Source organism: Meleagris gallopavo, chromosome 1, assembly GCF_905368555.1.
Source record: "Meleagris gallopavo chromosome 1, MGAL_WU_HG_1.1, whole genome shotgun sequence".
Classification (NCBI taxonomy): domain Eukaryota; kingdom Metazoa; phylum Chordata; class Aves; order Galliformes; family Phasianidae; genus Meleagris; species Meleagris gallopavo.
The window spans coordinates 47081479-47096944 of record NC_139404.1 but is presented as its reverse complement, the minus strand read 5'-3'; the positions used below and the strand labels follow the sequence as shown (position 1 = coordinate 47096944).

At 40.0% G+C, this 15466-nt stretch overlaps 1 long non-coding RNA gene across 5 annotated transcripts; it reads left to right on the top strand.

The window, feature by feature from the left end:
* Nucleotide 1: 1 nt before the first annotated feature.
* LOC104910553 (uncharacterized) lies at nucleotides 2-14836 on the top strand. Of its 5 annotated transcripts, none has more exons than XR_014883362.1 (5): nucleotides 2-334; nucleotides 1430-1486; nucleotides 4288-4388; nucleotides 6215-6699; nucleotides 7918-14836. It is a non-coding gene; the product is annotated as an uncharacterized LOC104910553 (long non-coding RNA). The 5 variants fall into 5 exon arrangements; XR_014883360.1 differs by having other exon boundaries at nucleotides 6215-8156; nucleotides 8246-14836; XR_014883361.1 differs by having other exon boundaries at nucleotides 6617-14836.
* Nucleotides 14837-15466: the final 630 nt, after the last annotated feature.

Genomic DNA, 15466 nt, shown 5'->3' with positions numbered 1-15466 from the left:
GTGGGCGGGGAGCAACGGCGGGGGACGGTCGCGGGGACGGAGAACGACGGCGACGGCGCGGGGAGCGACGGGAGTTGTAGGCGGGTCGGCCGGGGCGCGCGCGGACGGCTCGATGCCGCCGCCGGGGAGCGCCGGAGACCCCCGGGCCGTTACCGCGTCACGTCCCCTTGCTGCTGCTTGAGGACGTCGGTACGGGACAGGGGTACCGCTGCCGGATATCCCGGGTTCGTTGCCCGCTCGAAGCAGAAAGCAGCGAGACGGGAACTGGCGTGCGCTTGGTTTCCTCTCTCCACTTGCAAAATCCAGGGAAATTGTGTTTTCGTGTTTAGCGGCCGTGAGTAACTTTGACCGAAGCATCCTTCCTTCCTGCTAGTTCTCAAGAAAGGAATCTCTCCCTTTGGTCTCCGCGCTGACGGAAACTCATACGGGCTTGGTTACTTCAGCCATTGCTAGGGGGAGAGGGGCAGCGCTGAGTTCCGCTCTCTGTGACAGCGACAGGGCCCGAGGGAACGGCATGGAGCTGTGTCAGGGGAGGGGGTTAGGGACACGGTCTGCACCAGAGGGCATTGGGCATGGAACAGAATGCCCAGGGCAGCGAGCACGGCCCAGAGCTGCCAGAATTCAAGGAGCGTTTGATATCACTCTCAGACATAAGGTCAGATCCATATGTCTCTTGCAACTTAGGATATTCTGTGATTCACCTTTGAATTTCAAGGTATTGAACAGCCTCAAACCATATGCTCCACTAGCAGTGAAGCGCCTCACGTTGACACAGCTTGTTCTTCCTGAGACAAGCTAGCATTACCTCACTTTTTATATTGATATATCTGTACCAGAAAAGCTCAGTGAATTAACTTTACTACTTCTGGCTACAGATCACATAAAAATAAATAGTTTTCATTAGTAGTCCTGACATAGGTAACAGAAATGTAGTGCTCTTTTGGAAACAAAGCATGAGGTGAAATTGAAACAGCTATATTATGTGAGAAAGTCCTTGTTTGCTTATATATTCAGCTGGAACATATACACCATATATAGAGCTACAAAGTAATCAAATTCAAGCACATATGTATAAAAATAATATACAAATGAAAAACTGTATATTTTGCACATTTCCATGTCAAGCTCTGTATAAACCATTAGGTTCCAGAAGTGCCTATTATGTAAGAAGCTTACATAAATAATGTAATTGGTGACTCACCTAATACCTGGCAATGTGTTCTGTTGAATAAAAGTCCAAAATTTATCTAAAAGATTAATTAGAAGAATATATCTAAAAGCTGCAATTTTTGGGTTAGATTTAAGACTGTGTTTTTTTAAATCCACTGTGAGGGGACTTTCCCTTCCTAAGAGGCTGTCCTTTGCTTGAGCCCCATATGAACACAGATTTCAGCACCATCCAATAATAATTTGAAAATTGCCTTCATAGGTGAAGATTGCTTTGAGTGACATTACTGGAAATTACCCATAGCCCTGCTTTAATTTGGTAAGAATAATTCAGTAGACCATCTCATGGCCACTGTTAGATGTAAGATGTCCTTACATTAATTATTTTCTTGATTTTAAGGAATTGTCATTGTTTTGATAGATTTTTCTTACATGGTCCCATTTTGACACCTTATTTGCCTTTGGAAAGGTTTATTCTTCATTTGTTTTGAATAGGTCTGGGAAGACCTAAGGAATCATTTCCATATCCAGAAGGAAAACTTCAGAGCACATTTTCTTGAAAATAACCAGTGCACATCAGCTAGAGTAAAGATGTGTATCCACATGATCTACTGTTTTGGTTTGCCCTCCCTTTCCCCTTGCACGCATCCTGCTCTCCACGAATTCACAGCATGTAGCAGAACTGCCATGTTCCACAGTCAGTGCTGTGTCAACCATGGGACCCTACTAGGTTCTGCAACCTGAGGAGAAACCAAGCTGTTTTCATGATCCCTCTGTTACTCAATGCCACTTCTAATGGCAGGAGGAAAGATGGCAGAGCTCCGCCTGCCCTTAATACAAACAGGTCAGTGATACAGCAGAGCATCTTGGGAAGAGATGTGGTTGTAGCCTTCAGATTCTGGCAGAAAAAAAAAAAAAAAAAAAAAAAAAAAGTAAAAACAAAGTAATTCTTCCTCATGCCTGGTTTGGATGAGGAGTACTTACATGAGTGGTAAGGGCTGCAAAGCATCTGAGCAGTGCTGAAAGCACCAGCTGCCATCTGAACAGTCAACTGGATAGGTGCTGCTAGCTGGAATGACCCTGGTCTGTCAGAGTGCTGGAAGTACAGACCACGTGTGACCTTCAAGCATGCTAGGACTGAGAAAATCCTTTAACGTTTGGAAAGCTGATGTTCCCCAGTTGTGATGGAAGCTGTGGTCGGGCGGGGGCACCCAGTGCTGCAAGTTTCATAAACGGGAAAAAAAAGAAAAAAGATGTTTTTCAAGCTTCTCTAAAATCTCATAGATTACAGTGGGAAGTTCATGAATAATACAGAATGATATACAATGTCGATGACAGGATTTTTAGAAGTTCATATGAATTGACTGCATCAAAAATAAGAATTGCTCCCTGAACTGCTGTGTATGTTAACAATGTTGCCATTCCTCTTGTCACTCTGGGAGACCCAGGTGTCTTTCTGCTCCTCAGGCCAGTGGTGCCTTTTACTGGGCAGATATGCTGGAGAAAGGAACTGGATGACTGTTCCAAGTAACTGCAGAATAATAATGAAGGGCTTTGTTGGCAAATTGAAGGTCAGGTGGAGGAGCCATGCAGACCCGGATCAATATTTGCTGCAAGTGACAGGTGTTCACTATGTCTTGCTCAAAATCTATGAGAGAAGGAGAAAGTGTCCAAACTGCCCAGGAAAACAGGATGAGGGATTTTGTTCTGCTCTTCCTTAAGCGAGAGAATATAGAGGTGAAAAATGAATGTGTTGTAGACAAAGATATAAAACACAAGCTTCTTTGTTACTCTTTTTTGTTAAGAATTTTTGTTGTTAGGGGAAGGTGAGAACTTTGAGATGCCTCTGCCCATTTTTTCATGATGACCCTTACTAATTCAGCTTAACTCTGGCATGACAACACCTTAAGTGCTAAGTACACTTATCTTTAGAAAGGAAAGCAGAAATCACTCCTGTTTTCTGGAAAGGACACAGATATCCTTGGGGACCTACAGGAAGTCACTGCTACTTGTATTAACCTTGGTATGCACTTGAGGTACTGGTATGAATATGACATCTAAATATTCTTCAGAGGTTTTTTTTTTTTTCCTTCTGCATAATTTCCAGCAAATTTCCATGTGTGCTGCTTTCCTTGTCCAAGCCTCCTCTGAAGCTAGATACTTGCATGCAAGTTAACACAAACTGTCACAAGCATCCTTCCAGTTCTTTTAGTGCCTTCTGGTTCCTGTGCTAAAAGCCATTCACAAGAACCATGGACATCTTCCTATTCTCTTTTTCTATTTTGAACCATTTTTTTCATGCCTTAAGCAGCTTGCAGGGCTCATGTTCATCATCATTATGGTGCCCTGGTTGCCAGAGACAAATTGCAAATATTTGTCATTTCTACATAGAACACAGTGCCAATGATAATAGGTTTCTTTTTTCTCTCAATTTTGGAATGTCATTACCATCTGCTTCTTCAGCCTGGGCTTCCCTAGGAAATTGATGTTCCCAGGGAAGCCAGTGGTGTTTAACTAAGTAGGATGCCTCCCACTCTACATGTACTTGCTATAGAAAGCCTGTGCTGGAATGGGAAGGAGAAAAGAAGATCCAGAATTGGTGAGTGCTGACCAGCAACAGGATTCAAGCTTTCATTTCTAAGTGCACGTTGGCAGGGATATTACCTTGAAGTGTGTTTCCAAGAGATGAGGAAAAAGTCATACCGAAAAAGTGAGGTGGATAGATCAGAAAGGAATTCAGCATTGCACAGAAACATATTCAACTGCAGAAGTAAATGAGAGATATAATACTGACAAGCAAGAAGGTAGCATTGCCCTGCTCTGTGTGATAGTAAAATAGTAAAATACTAAAATGGAATGCAGTCTTTGCATTGACATATCTGATAGCACATGCAGGTCAGCACCATGTGCACTAGAAAGGAACAGACTTTAGAGTAACTGGCCCAAATCCAAGAGTTCTACATTGCTAAAGATTTGATTGTAAGAGTCTCATTATCATTTTGAAATGTTTAATTTTAGTAATTTGTCTCTTAAAATGTGAAAGGAGCTGAGATCGCAGCATGCTGAACATTGCATGAACCAAAGTAAATCTGCTATTGCTTTTTCTCTTTCTGCTTCCAGTGTTAACAGCAAGCCTGCCCTGCAGTCCATGTTCCCTTTAATTCCTGCAGTGCCTCCATACTGTTTGCATGACAGAGAGAGCAGCAGCCAAGCGGCGTGAGGTGAGGACATGGGTTGAGTTCTCATTTGTGGAAGACCACAGTGACCATTTTGGGGAAGGCAGTGCCAAGCTGGTGGAGATAGACTCATGTTTCCCGCAGTTCATTTCCACTGTCACTGGTGGCATCCAGATATTGCCTGGATTAGAGGTACAAAGCTGCAATTTAAGACAGGACATGATAGCAGGATTTCCCTCTGCAGCGTTCTTAAGCTCACCATCTATCTGGATTTCAAACAGCATTTTTGTAACATCAGTCTTTGCATTTCAGCATAGAGGTTTGAAAAATACATTAGCTCTACAACTCCCCATATGAAGTGACATCATTTGACAACTATTGTAAACCCTATGACTACATTACAATACTGGGGTTCCGTGGTGATTTGTATTAATATCTTTTCCGACTCACCCAGTTCTAGGCATTTGGGAGGGAAAGTCCTGGAGGACCCACTCAAATCTTTCATGCTCTTGTAGTCCAACTGGTATTTGCTTTCTGCTGGCACTGGTCCCTCTCTCAGGAATGCCTCTCCTTTGCATTCAGTTTGACAAATCATGGTACTTAAGGCATGTCACTAAATTGGATATGGATTTGCTACACACAACCTATGGTACAGTATCAGGGGAAGAAAAGAGGCTGTGCTCTGGAGTGAGCAGATTTGTCTGTCAGGGCTGGAATTGCAAAGGAACCCATCCTCATTCAGCTAGATTTAATCCAGATGATCTCGTAACAGAAGAGGGCACTCAGGGGCCAGACAGCAAATAAACTGTATCATGTTATGCGATGAGGGGAAATCATTGAGAGAATGGACAGAATTCTCGTCTGAGCTCAGTGCAGCTTATAGCTGGTAAGCCTGGGTTTCATTCATGTAAAACGAAAGCCCAGTCACTTTAAAACAATCTCTGTGAATGCATGCGAGACAACTCATCTAAAGCATTTGAAGTAACATCCCTGTGTAGGCAGGACTTCATTATGCTACTTGTTATTGTTTTCAGTGAGTCCTCACCTGCTCTTTAAAGTTCAACATACATTACGAGAGAAAATTATTGCTCATTATTGTTGTATTCCTTAATTGCCTTCTATATTAGTGTGTTCAAAGGAATGCATTTTTTTCTCTTCTGCCCTTCTCTGCCTGCATCCAGCAGCACTCAGCATTTTCTACAGAGCTCAGAATTGCTTGCATTCTTATAAAAATGCTTCAGCCGTATGGGATTTGCTGAGAGTAAATTAAAAAGTGCATGACTTGGGAAAACGCAATACTTTATACTGCATTGATTCCATAGTCACGGTATAAACACAAAGTGTTAGCATAAAGAATTTCCACAGTCTTGCAGCATTCAAGTCCACATTCTGCATAGGCCAGGAGTGGCAGGAACTCTCCTGTCAAGGAGTGTGATGTTGCACTAAGGGGCAGAGGTGAATGTCAGTGCTTGTAAGTATATTGCACCAGCCAAGCTCTAGCTGCAGCCTTGCAGTTTTCCAAGCAGCTCTGCTTCCTTTAGCCAAAGGAATGTGAGCTACTGCAGCTAGTTTTATGCTATATAAATAATGCTGATAGAGAGACAAGCCTGAGATTAGGTAGGTAAAGATAGCCAAAATAATACATTAAATAGGAAAGTTGAAGCATTTGTTTATCAGAAATATGAGCATGTTCCTTAAGAAGCTGCAGGAATCTGACCGCAATGATGACAAATGAGAGATTCCAGAATAATAAGATCAGTCTTGCATATAGGCAGAGCCACAACTAAGACTCTGTGTGACATAGATGTGCTTGTTGTACAGAGAAACTGGGCCCTTATATTCTGATAGAGAACATTTCCTCTTCTTAACAGCCTGCACTTGATGTGCTGACAGAGTGAAGGCTGTGCTGTGTGCCTGGTGCTACTCTGCTCATCTCCCTCTGCTCCACTCCCCTTGAGCATCTCTCTTCTGGTGGCACAACAGTGCTGGACCGAGAGCCACTGGGAGCGGGGACCATCTGTATAGATGCCATCAGCACTTCCACTGCTAATGTCTTATGTTACTCTTGCCTGAAGCACTTGTTTAATACGATCTCACTCTTTGCTGGGCCTTAGAACATGCTGCACAGTCATTGGTTTGATGTGGGCAGAAGGAAGAATATGCTGATATTTTTGGTTTACTCCATTCCTAGCAGTATTTCTTCTAAGAAATAAACAATGTAGTGTCTAAAAGTCAACAACTTCAAAAACTTTCAGATGCTTCTATTTGTGCAGAATCCCATGAAAGTATTGTTTTCAGAACAAGTGAATATTGGCAACTTTTCTTGAGAACAGTGAAAACTCAGCTCCTCGGATAGGTGAGTTTCCATTCTGCAGTTTCCTGCACAGGGTTTCCACTTAATATCAGCCCTTCACTGTGGAAAGCACTGGTACAGTATTATGCACAATACAAAAAGAAGTAGGCACCCAGCAGATTTTACCAAATGCATCCAGAGATTTCTATGTTTAATTTCATGGACATGTTATGTTGGAATTTTACATAGACTTCAGGGTACAGTTATGACTAAGCAAGAACAGTGGGTAACAAAAAGTCTGCTTAGAGGAGAAAGCAGGGAATTTGCCGTAGAGCAAGATGCATGGGGTGATGTGTAAGAGGAGGCTTTTTTTATAGGTTACCTACACATAGGCAGCTTTGTTGCCCTTCAGAGGTATCCATTCAGCTCGGCTGTGGGCAGGCACTTTCCTCACCCTCCTGCACAGAACCAGCAGATGAGGTGGGCAGCCTGCTCCTTCCCACTTTGGTAATGAGACTTTGCCAAAATTAGGGACATCAGGGAAGTGAGCTGCTAGCTGCTTTCTTCTTTAGTCCTCTTTGCAGATAGGAATCTAGACACTGGACTTTCTTCCTTCTGAGTAATATATACATTTCCTCATTCTTCTGAGCAGTTTATACCTTGACTCACTGCTGTCCTACTTCAAAGGTGCAGAAATCAGAGGGAGATCTCTAACACCTCACTAGAATGAAGTTGTTTCTTCTCACCTCAGGATGGCTAAACAGTATGTCATCTCAGCTGAGATCCTAATAAAGATGAGCAAGTTAATGTTTCGTCTTCAAGATCTAGTTAAATTCCAAGCTTCTTGTCTCAATTTAGTAAGAGAAAACACCAATGTGGATTTCATTTTAAAACAGTTGAATAGGTACAGTATCAATTTATTGATGTAAAATTATTTTCATGAAAAGTCAAAGAGTAGAAATAAAGAATGCAGGTCTCAAAATCTGCTGAAGTGAAACTGCTAAAAGACTAACAATGGTTCTGTTATACACCTATACAAAAGCAAACTTGATGGCCTAATTGAGTTTCATTAAGCACTGCTTTTTAATTGTTGATGTGACTGAACAATCAAAACTGTAAAAGGCTCTTGGCTAATATTCTGAGTAGTGTAAATCCTTATGAAAACTTGGTTATGACACAGCATCTACCTTTAAATAGTACCTTTCATCTCAGATAACTGAGGAATTAAGAGGATAAATAGAGCCGCCTTAGGTTTTCATGACTTCTCTGACTCTTTTATAGGCCTTTACAGCTTAGTAGCTCTGTGTGTCATGAAGCAAACTGTTCGTGAGAGAAGTCTCCAAGAAATTCAGCACGCACGGGTTCAAAAAGATGGTTGCTTAAAGCCCTCTTTGAAGCTTTCGTACCTGTGAAATTCAAGCAAGTTTTAAATAAAAGCTCTAAAAATGAGGCCTGGCAGCACAGTCTGCAGAGAGCTTGTGGCTGCAGAAGAGCAGACCGACAGCACAACTGCCTGTAAGGTGTGTAAGTCTGAGTTTGGTTAGCTTGTTCATGTTACCACATGCAACAAAAGGCAACCAAAAAGGTGATTCCTCCTGTCCCACCACAGCAGTGCTCATGCTGGCCGGCTCTGGCAAGCAAGCCTCCTCCAGCCATGACCTGGTTGAGAAGGATGTTGGCAGAAGCATTGTGCAAGACTCACATCACACATCATACTCAGTGACACTTGCTCTGTGTGGTGGCAGAACCTACTTATTTGTCTCCCTTTAGTTTCCCACTTAATTTTTTATATCAACAATTAATACTGTTCTATAATTTTCTCCAAGTCTATGTTTGCACTGTATTTAAAGATATAAGGAGGTAAGGTTTTTTTGTTTGTTTGTTTGTTTTTTGTTTGTTTGGTTGGTTTGGTTTGTTGTTTTTTTTTTGTTATGAACAAGGAGTCCTAGCAATAAAGAAAGCTGTTATATCTGAGGGAAACTAACTCCTCAAAAAATCCTTTTTTTCTGAGGTTATGCATGAAAGCCAGACCTGGAGTTGGATCCTTTTTATGAAGCCATGAATAAAGAGAAAAAGAGAGAACATTCAGACAAGAGATCAGTCTATTGAGAGTGCTGGGGCTATATGACTCACTGAATTGTCTGAGTAGGTAAAAAAAACCAAACACAAAGTATAATAAGAGTAGTTGAGATCAATACAAATAAAACCCCAATTTTGTTCTCGCTGAGATTAGGGGAAAAAAAAAAAGTTGGGAATATAGATTAGCTTGGTTTAAAGACCTGTAAGGTAAAAAAAGGTTATAGCTGGCCAGGTTCACAGACCTGGTGGAAGTGGTGTCCCCTTTCACGCATGGCTTAGGCTTTCAAGAATTCTCCACAGTAGTAGGACCTTAGGTTACATTTCTCTATGATTTAGGCAGAAAGTGAATTAGTAGTTGAGTTTCACATGCCTAGAGCTCCTGCTCAGGTAAAAAGAGTTGCTTTGGATTGTGTTTTTCTCAATTATTTTGGCTGAGGTGGATGCTTTTTCCCCGAAGAATTACAGACTGAAGCAGACTGCATGAGAAATAGTCTTTATTCTTAGTGGTCAGATTACTCATTTGAATGGTGGAATTACCTCTAAGCCTCCCTGGCACGTTCTGGTTCCATATCCAGTGAAAGTTTAATTATTTTTGCAAAATGAAGTGGCACTAAGACAGATTGAGTGTACATGGCCAAAGTTGCCTCCAACCTTTATGGGACATAGGGAATATGTGTTAAACTGAGGAGGAGGACACAGTAAGCCTCTCACAATCTGAACAAATTATCTCAACTCCTCCAGTGAAAGGGAGACATTAATCCTTCCTCTAACACTGGATCTTAGCTGGATCTTAGCGCAAAATTGATACTCAAATTTCTCTGAAGTTCTGGAAAATTACTTTGAAACACATTTGCCATCTGCCAGGATAAAACAATGTCAAACTAAGCCACTCAAAATGCACAATCAATTCTTCATTAAAAATAAGGCCACCTCATTTTCAGGTGTTTTACATAGCTTAGTATCCTTGTGTAGTTATATTCTAAATACATCTACAAGCAAACTTTTTCTTCATGTCTTAGAATGAGCCAGTACCTCAAGCTTCTCTTGGGCTGGACTTAATCGCAACTTCTTGTCTCTGCAGACAGACTATGCATTAAATAAAAAACTGTGATGCATAAAAAAAACCAAATGATGTTGTTAATAGCAAGATGCCTAAGAATGCAGCCCGATGACACATTTGGAGTGTTAGTTCCAAGCAAATATTGATTGCTATTTGTAAAGAGATAACACAAAATGTAAAGGTATCCTGAGATCATAACCACAATTTACTGCTGTCTATGGAATGAGAACTGGTATGGACCTTTGTGCAGATACCAACCATAATGATGAATGTAGGTCACTATATTTTTTCTGCATGTTCTTGACCTTTGAATTTCTGTTCCTCAACTCAGTATTTCTTGAATGTATGTTTTCAATAGGTTATTAGCTTTGGAGTGAACTATTCATCTACGTATGCTTTGTTATCCATTATAATTCCACAAAAGTTAATTTACCACATTAGTAGTTTGGCCTTGCAGGAAGACATAAAGGATTAGCATTCTATCGTGTTGGACACCTACAGATACAAAATTAACTCTAAGGATTTTGTCTTCTCCATTGGTTAGGTCTCATTTTATTGAAAAGTGCAGACTAGCTGACAAGGTGTTTTTAGCACTACATTTCAAAGACAGAAGCTTAGCTTTGTCTGATTTAGAACAGGAATGCTCTTGAATGATAAGGGAAATTCATTTTGACTATCTGACACCATCTAGAAGAAAGGTTTGAAAGTTATATGTGCCAAGAAACTTGGAAAACCTGCACATAAGATAAAGGTTTTCCACTATTATAGTATTAAGCACTCAAGCAACTGAATGAGCATAAGCCATAAACTCCAGCCTTGATTACTCAAGCATGTAATATAGTTTAGTGCTTCAGTGTCTAAGGTGTCACCTTGGTAGGAGTTATTGAACATGTGGTCTCAACAATTGCCCTATTAAATGTGAACAGCTAACATTGCTTCTCATTATCCTTCTGCAGCACAGTCATAACCAAATAAGGCAGGAGGAGGCTTTAACAGATTGGTGACTTTTAGTGAAATAATTTGACAACACAGCCAATTAACACAGTTGCCCATTCCAGAAATTTGATTTGTTCTGTCCATGTCCTTCAGATTCTTGCAGCTGAGGATAATTCTTCCTGATCCTCAGAAAACTTCAACAAACCAAAAGTGGACTGGAGCTGAAAGCCAATCTTTTCTTACGTAGCCTATTTGAAGGAGACCCCTGTATGAACGGGCAATCTCAGAGCATTAAGACATGGAAAGTACTTTAGTAACTGACTACCTGAAGTGTGCAAGACAAGTTCTCCACATTTTTAGTGTGGAGGAGCTTATCGTCTTGTACGCAGAGAACTCCAAAGAAGTAGATGGCACTAGGAAAATAATGAATGGTAGTATAACTTACGAGGCAAATTTATGTTGCAGTAGAGGAAGCTTTTTGAGATGCCATTTTTCCCAAGTCTCATGGGCTCCCATATCAAATTAACTCAGTTTGCAGGCATAAAGTCAGATTATAATTGTCAAGATCCTTTCTCTCCCATCTCCTCTATCATTACCACTGAAAAAATTACGTCTTTTATGTTATTAGCACATAACATAACAATAGACATTTTTGTGCAACCTTTCACACCTTCAGTCTTGCCAGTGACCTCATTACACTTCCGTGCCTTACATCTATTTCAGTACAGCCATTCTCTGATGAGAATCCAACAGTTAAGTGTGTAAGTCAGCCTGCAGGGTACAAGGTGCCTTGGAAATAGCTCGATGTGAATTTCAGAGTAAAGTCTGAGATTGTGAGACTGGCAACCAGCAAAAACATCAACCATCTGTAAATCTGATACAGAAATCACTGAACAGAATGAATATCAATAAGGCAGTTGATGTGCCAACATTTCTACTTGCTATACTAAATATCTCCACATTACTTATACTTCATTTTTCTCTCATTTTCCCTGTTGTATGTTTCTCTACCTCTTGTTGTCAATTACTAGCTGTTACAACACTACAATGATTATTTCATATCTCCTACGCTAGTCACTGGCTCATTCCCTTCAGAACCTAAGGGAAATAATTATAAAAAATAAACTAACAAAGACAAAAAAATGAAGGCAAAAGAGCTATTTTTGATTCTGGGAGAGAGAAGAGCGAAAAGTTAATTGCCAAAATAGTTTCTGAGAAATTACACAGCCAAGAACAGTATTTTTCATTTTACCTCTACAGCTCAAACAGGAATCATAAATGCCCATTTGTTGAGCAGGGAAATAACTTACGGCATTTACCAGGGCACTCATTTATGACCAGATGCCTATAGTCATTAATTGTTGTAATTGACATAGGAAGGACAGCACTTACCATTGTTCTGCTCTCCTTTCCCCACTCCCAGATCCTGAAGAAGGTATTCATATAACTTTGAGAACATTTAGCTCTTTGTTGTCTTGGACTAGATAAACCACTTTTCCAAGCTAGCAACAACCTCACACAATCTCTCTGATGATCTTAGATACCATGGTGACAGTAGAAATATCTAGGATGAAAGACAGAGAAATTAGAAAGTTATTTTTTTTGAGAATCACTGCAAGGAAAGGTCTTACACTTTTCTTCTAAGATTTGATGCTGAGTTAATTATCTTGATGTATAAAATACAGCTTTTTGCAACAAAGACAGGATTATAGTCAGCTAAGTTTTCAGGAGAATTATCCTGCGTGGCAAGCAAAGTCAAGGATTTTACTCGGTTAATAAAACCCAAAAATGCATTCTTTTTCATTTTTCAGATATGGCCAGGCTAAAGATCCAGTTGATCAGCATTCCAGGCTACTGTGAAATGTTATATCCGTTTTTACAGATGAGTAAGCTGAGATGCAAGTGTTAGCGTCAGTCAAAATAAAAGCTCAAAGAAGTTTTATAGTCTGATCAGTAGCCAGAAATGCTTTTGACTTTTTGGAGAAAAAGGCTTATTTCAGAAGGTGAAGACTGGTCTATATGTAGAAATACTTTAATAAGGCATCTTTTTCAGCCACAACGTTTTATACTGTGCAGGATGTAATCACAATAATACTCAAAATTAATGGTAGGAGATTAAGGATGGTCTCTTGGGCATTAGAAAGACCTGCATATTACTAATAATTGTTCTTTCTAATCATAATATAATGCAAACAAAGTAAATTGTATCATCATTATCTTTGTACTTTGGTATGTGATTTGGCTATGAAAAACAATGAGTAGATCTGATATTATTATTACCTGTATTACATCACAAAGCAAAGATCAGGTTTCCATTGTGCAGTTCATTTTAATTCTTATTAGTAGTTATTTCCACCTCCAGAAAACCACATATTTTATACAAGATCTCACATGGCACAAGCAGAATTCAGTACCCTACAGGCAGTGTGGGGACTTCCTTTTCCTGGAATCCAGAGGAATCAATGTCCATCGTAGATATTTAGTGTCAGCCTGCCTTTGATACTTCACAGATTTTCATCCTCTAATTAAGGATGAAGGAAGCATGTGTCCCTCACTGAACCCAGCTGTCTTGGAGGAGAACTTGCTGAGACCTGTTGTTAGGAAGAGGAATGAGGTAGTCTTTTCCTTTACTGACTTGACAAAAATAGTCTACCATACCAGCAAGTGACCCTGGTAAACAGTAAGATCCTAAATTAAAGAACAGCCAATAAAGCAAGAAAAAGCAAAGAATTACTATGCATGGACTTGCCTACTCATCAAAGCATGGATAAATGTGGCTATGCTGATGTACTGGTTAGAATGTACTGTATGGTTTATCTAGATGCATCCTTTCATCAGTACTCGGTGCTGTGCTGTCACAACAATTTTGCATTTAAAAAAATCACATTGCCAACAGAGAAAGAAAGGTGCTGCAGCTATGTGGTATTTTTCTACTGAAGTTCAATTGCCCAATGGCCTGCCTCACGCCATCCACTCTTTTCACGGTGTTTTTTCTTCATGTTGCTATGTTACTGTTGGCCACTTGGCAAAGATCACAAAAGAATTATCTGGAAATTTAAAGTATTAAATCTGCAGTGGTTTGACAGGATTTTTTCTCCAACAGAGATGAAAAAAAAAAGAGTGCGTGCAATCTGGCCGTATCTGAATGCCAAAAGAAATATGACAGCTCTTAATGCCTGGAAAAGGCTTTAAAAAATAATAAAAAATTCATGTATTTATTTCTTTTTTGGGGTCTTGTGTCTTAAGGAAATGAGTGTTAGGAAATCACTCTGCCAATTTTTTTTTCAGTAGCTTTTGAACCTGTTGTAATTCCTGGACCATTTCCAACAAAATATGATCAAGGGCTAATGGGCTCAAAAGTTTATGTCCTCACAAGCTTTGTGTAAATCAGGGAATACGGAAAAAAATGGAAATTAATGCCCCTGCAGTTGGAAAGAAATCCTCAAGTATTCATTAGGTTTGCCATGGCCAGGTGATCAGCACATGTCTGTGCATTTATCATAATACCTGTCCGTTCCTTCTCTCCTCACAGCCACAAGTCTTGGGGTGGCACACATGCACTGCAGGAGCAGGGAGATGGCTCTGCAGTGCTGAGAGCAAAAAGAGAAGGTGCAGAAACACTGTGCAAAGGCTGCATTAGTTCTGATGTTTGTGGAGTAATTCAGCTTTTCTACTTTTACCTCTTGCTTGGCACTGTTGTTTTTTTCCTAGAACAAAATAAATAATTCATTGCCAATCTTACTGTTACAGTAGGTCTGCACAGGCTCATGGCTGACCAGGAAAACGGGAACCTCAGTGAACAAACAAGGTCCAATGAAATCTGTGAAAAGCTATTCTTGACAAGACAGACTTTTTATTTTATTATTTTTTTTATTCCATTTCTATCTCTTCTCTCCAGAAACTTTCTCTAGTTTTGGTCTCTTTTTCCTATAGCTATCTCACCAATTCACTCGCACCCCAGGACTGCTACTTTCTCTATAGTGCCCCCTCTGCCATCCAATTATATTGAAGCAAAAGTATTTATTTTGTCAGTTTCCCATGGGTCTAGTTTGTTGGACACTGTTTAGCAACTGGCAAAATATTGTTTTAATAAAGTTCAAGAGGAGAAACTATTGACCCTAAAAATGAATACATACTTTTGGTGGATTCTTTTATCTTAATGGTAATACGAGAGAGAATTTCTGGATTACTACTGGAATGGAGGATAGTGAACTGACTTCAGATATGCAACGCTTCTAAGATAGTAACATAGATCGTAACATTCATTCTTTAGCTCCAGCAATATGTATAAATGTCCTTTCTTTACTTCTGCTAGTTTTTTCTTATACTGAAGAGTTTAAAGACTGATTTCTTCATGGTATAACCCCTATATAACTCCTGTCAGTGTCCTTTCGTTATACAAGATTATAAACCTTAGTTTACCACAGAAGACCAAGAAAAATACCACTTTTAGATGCCCCACACTTGCTAGCAAGTTGTTCAAAAAATGTAGTTTACTGCTTTTAAGTGGATCACTGTTTTAATTACCTGTATTTTAAATAAGGATCATAATAAGCACCGTAGAACAATTTACAAATTATTTTCGTAAAGACTTCAGTTTGCAGACACAGAAACACAAACCACTCTGATTTGGGGTAAAAAAAAAAACTAACTTTTTTCACAAAGAGAACATACAGCCTGCTGCAGAAACTGACTTCAGGCAATCTTCTTTAATTAACACGGGTGGGATACGAAAGATCCCCTTTAGTACGATAA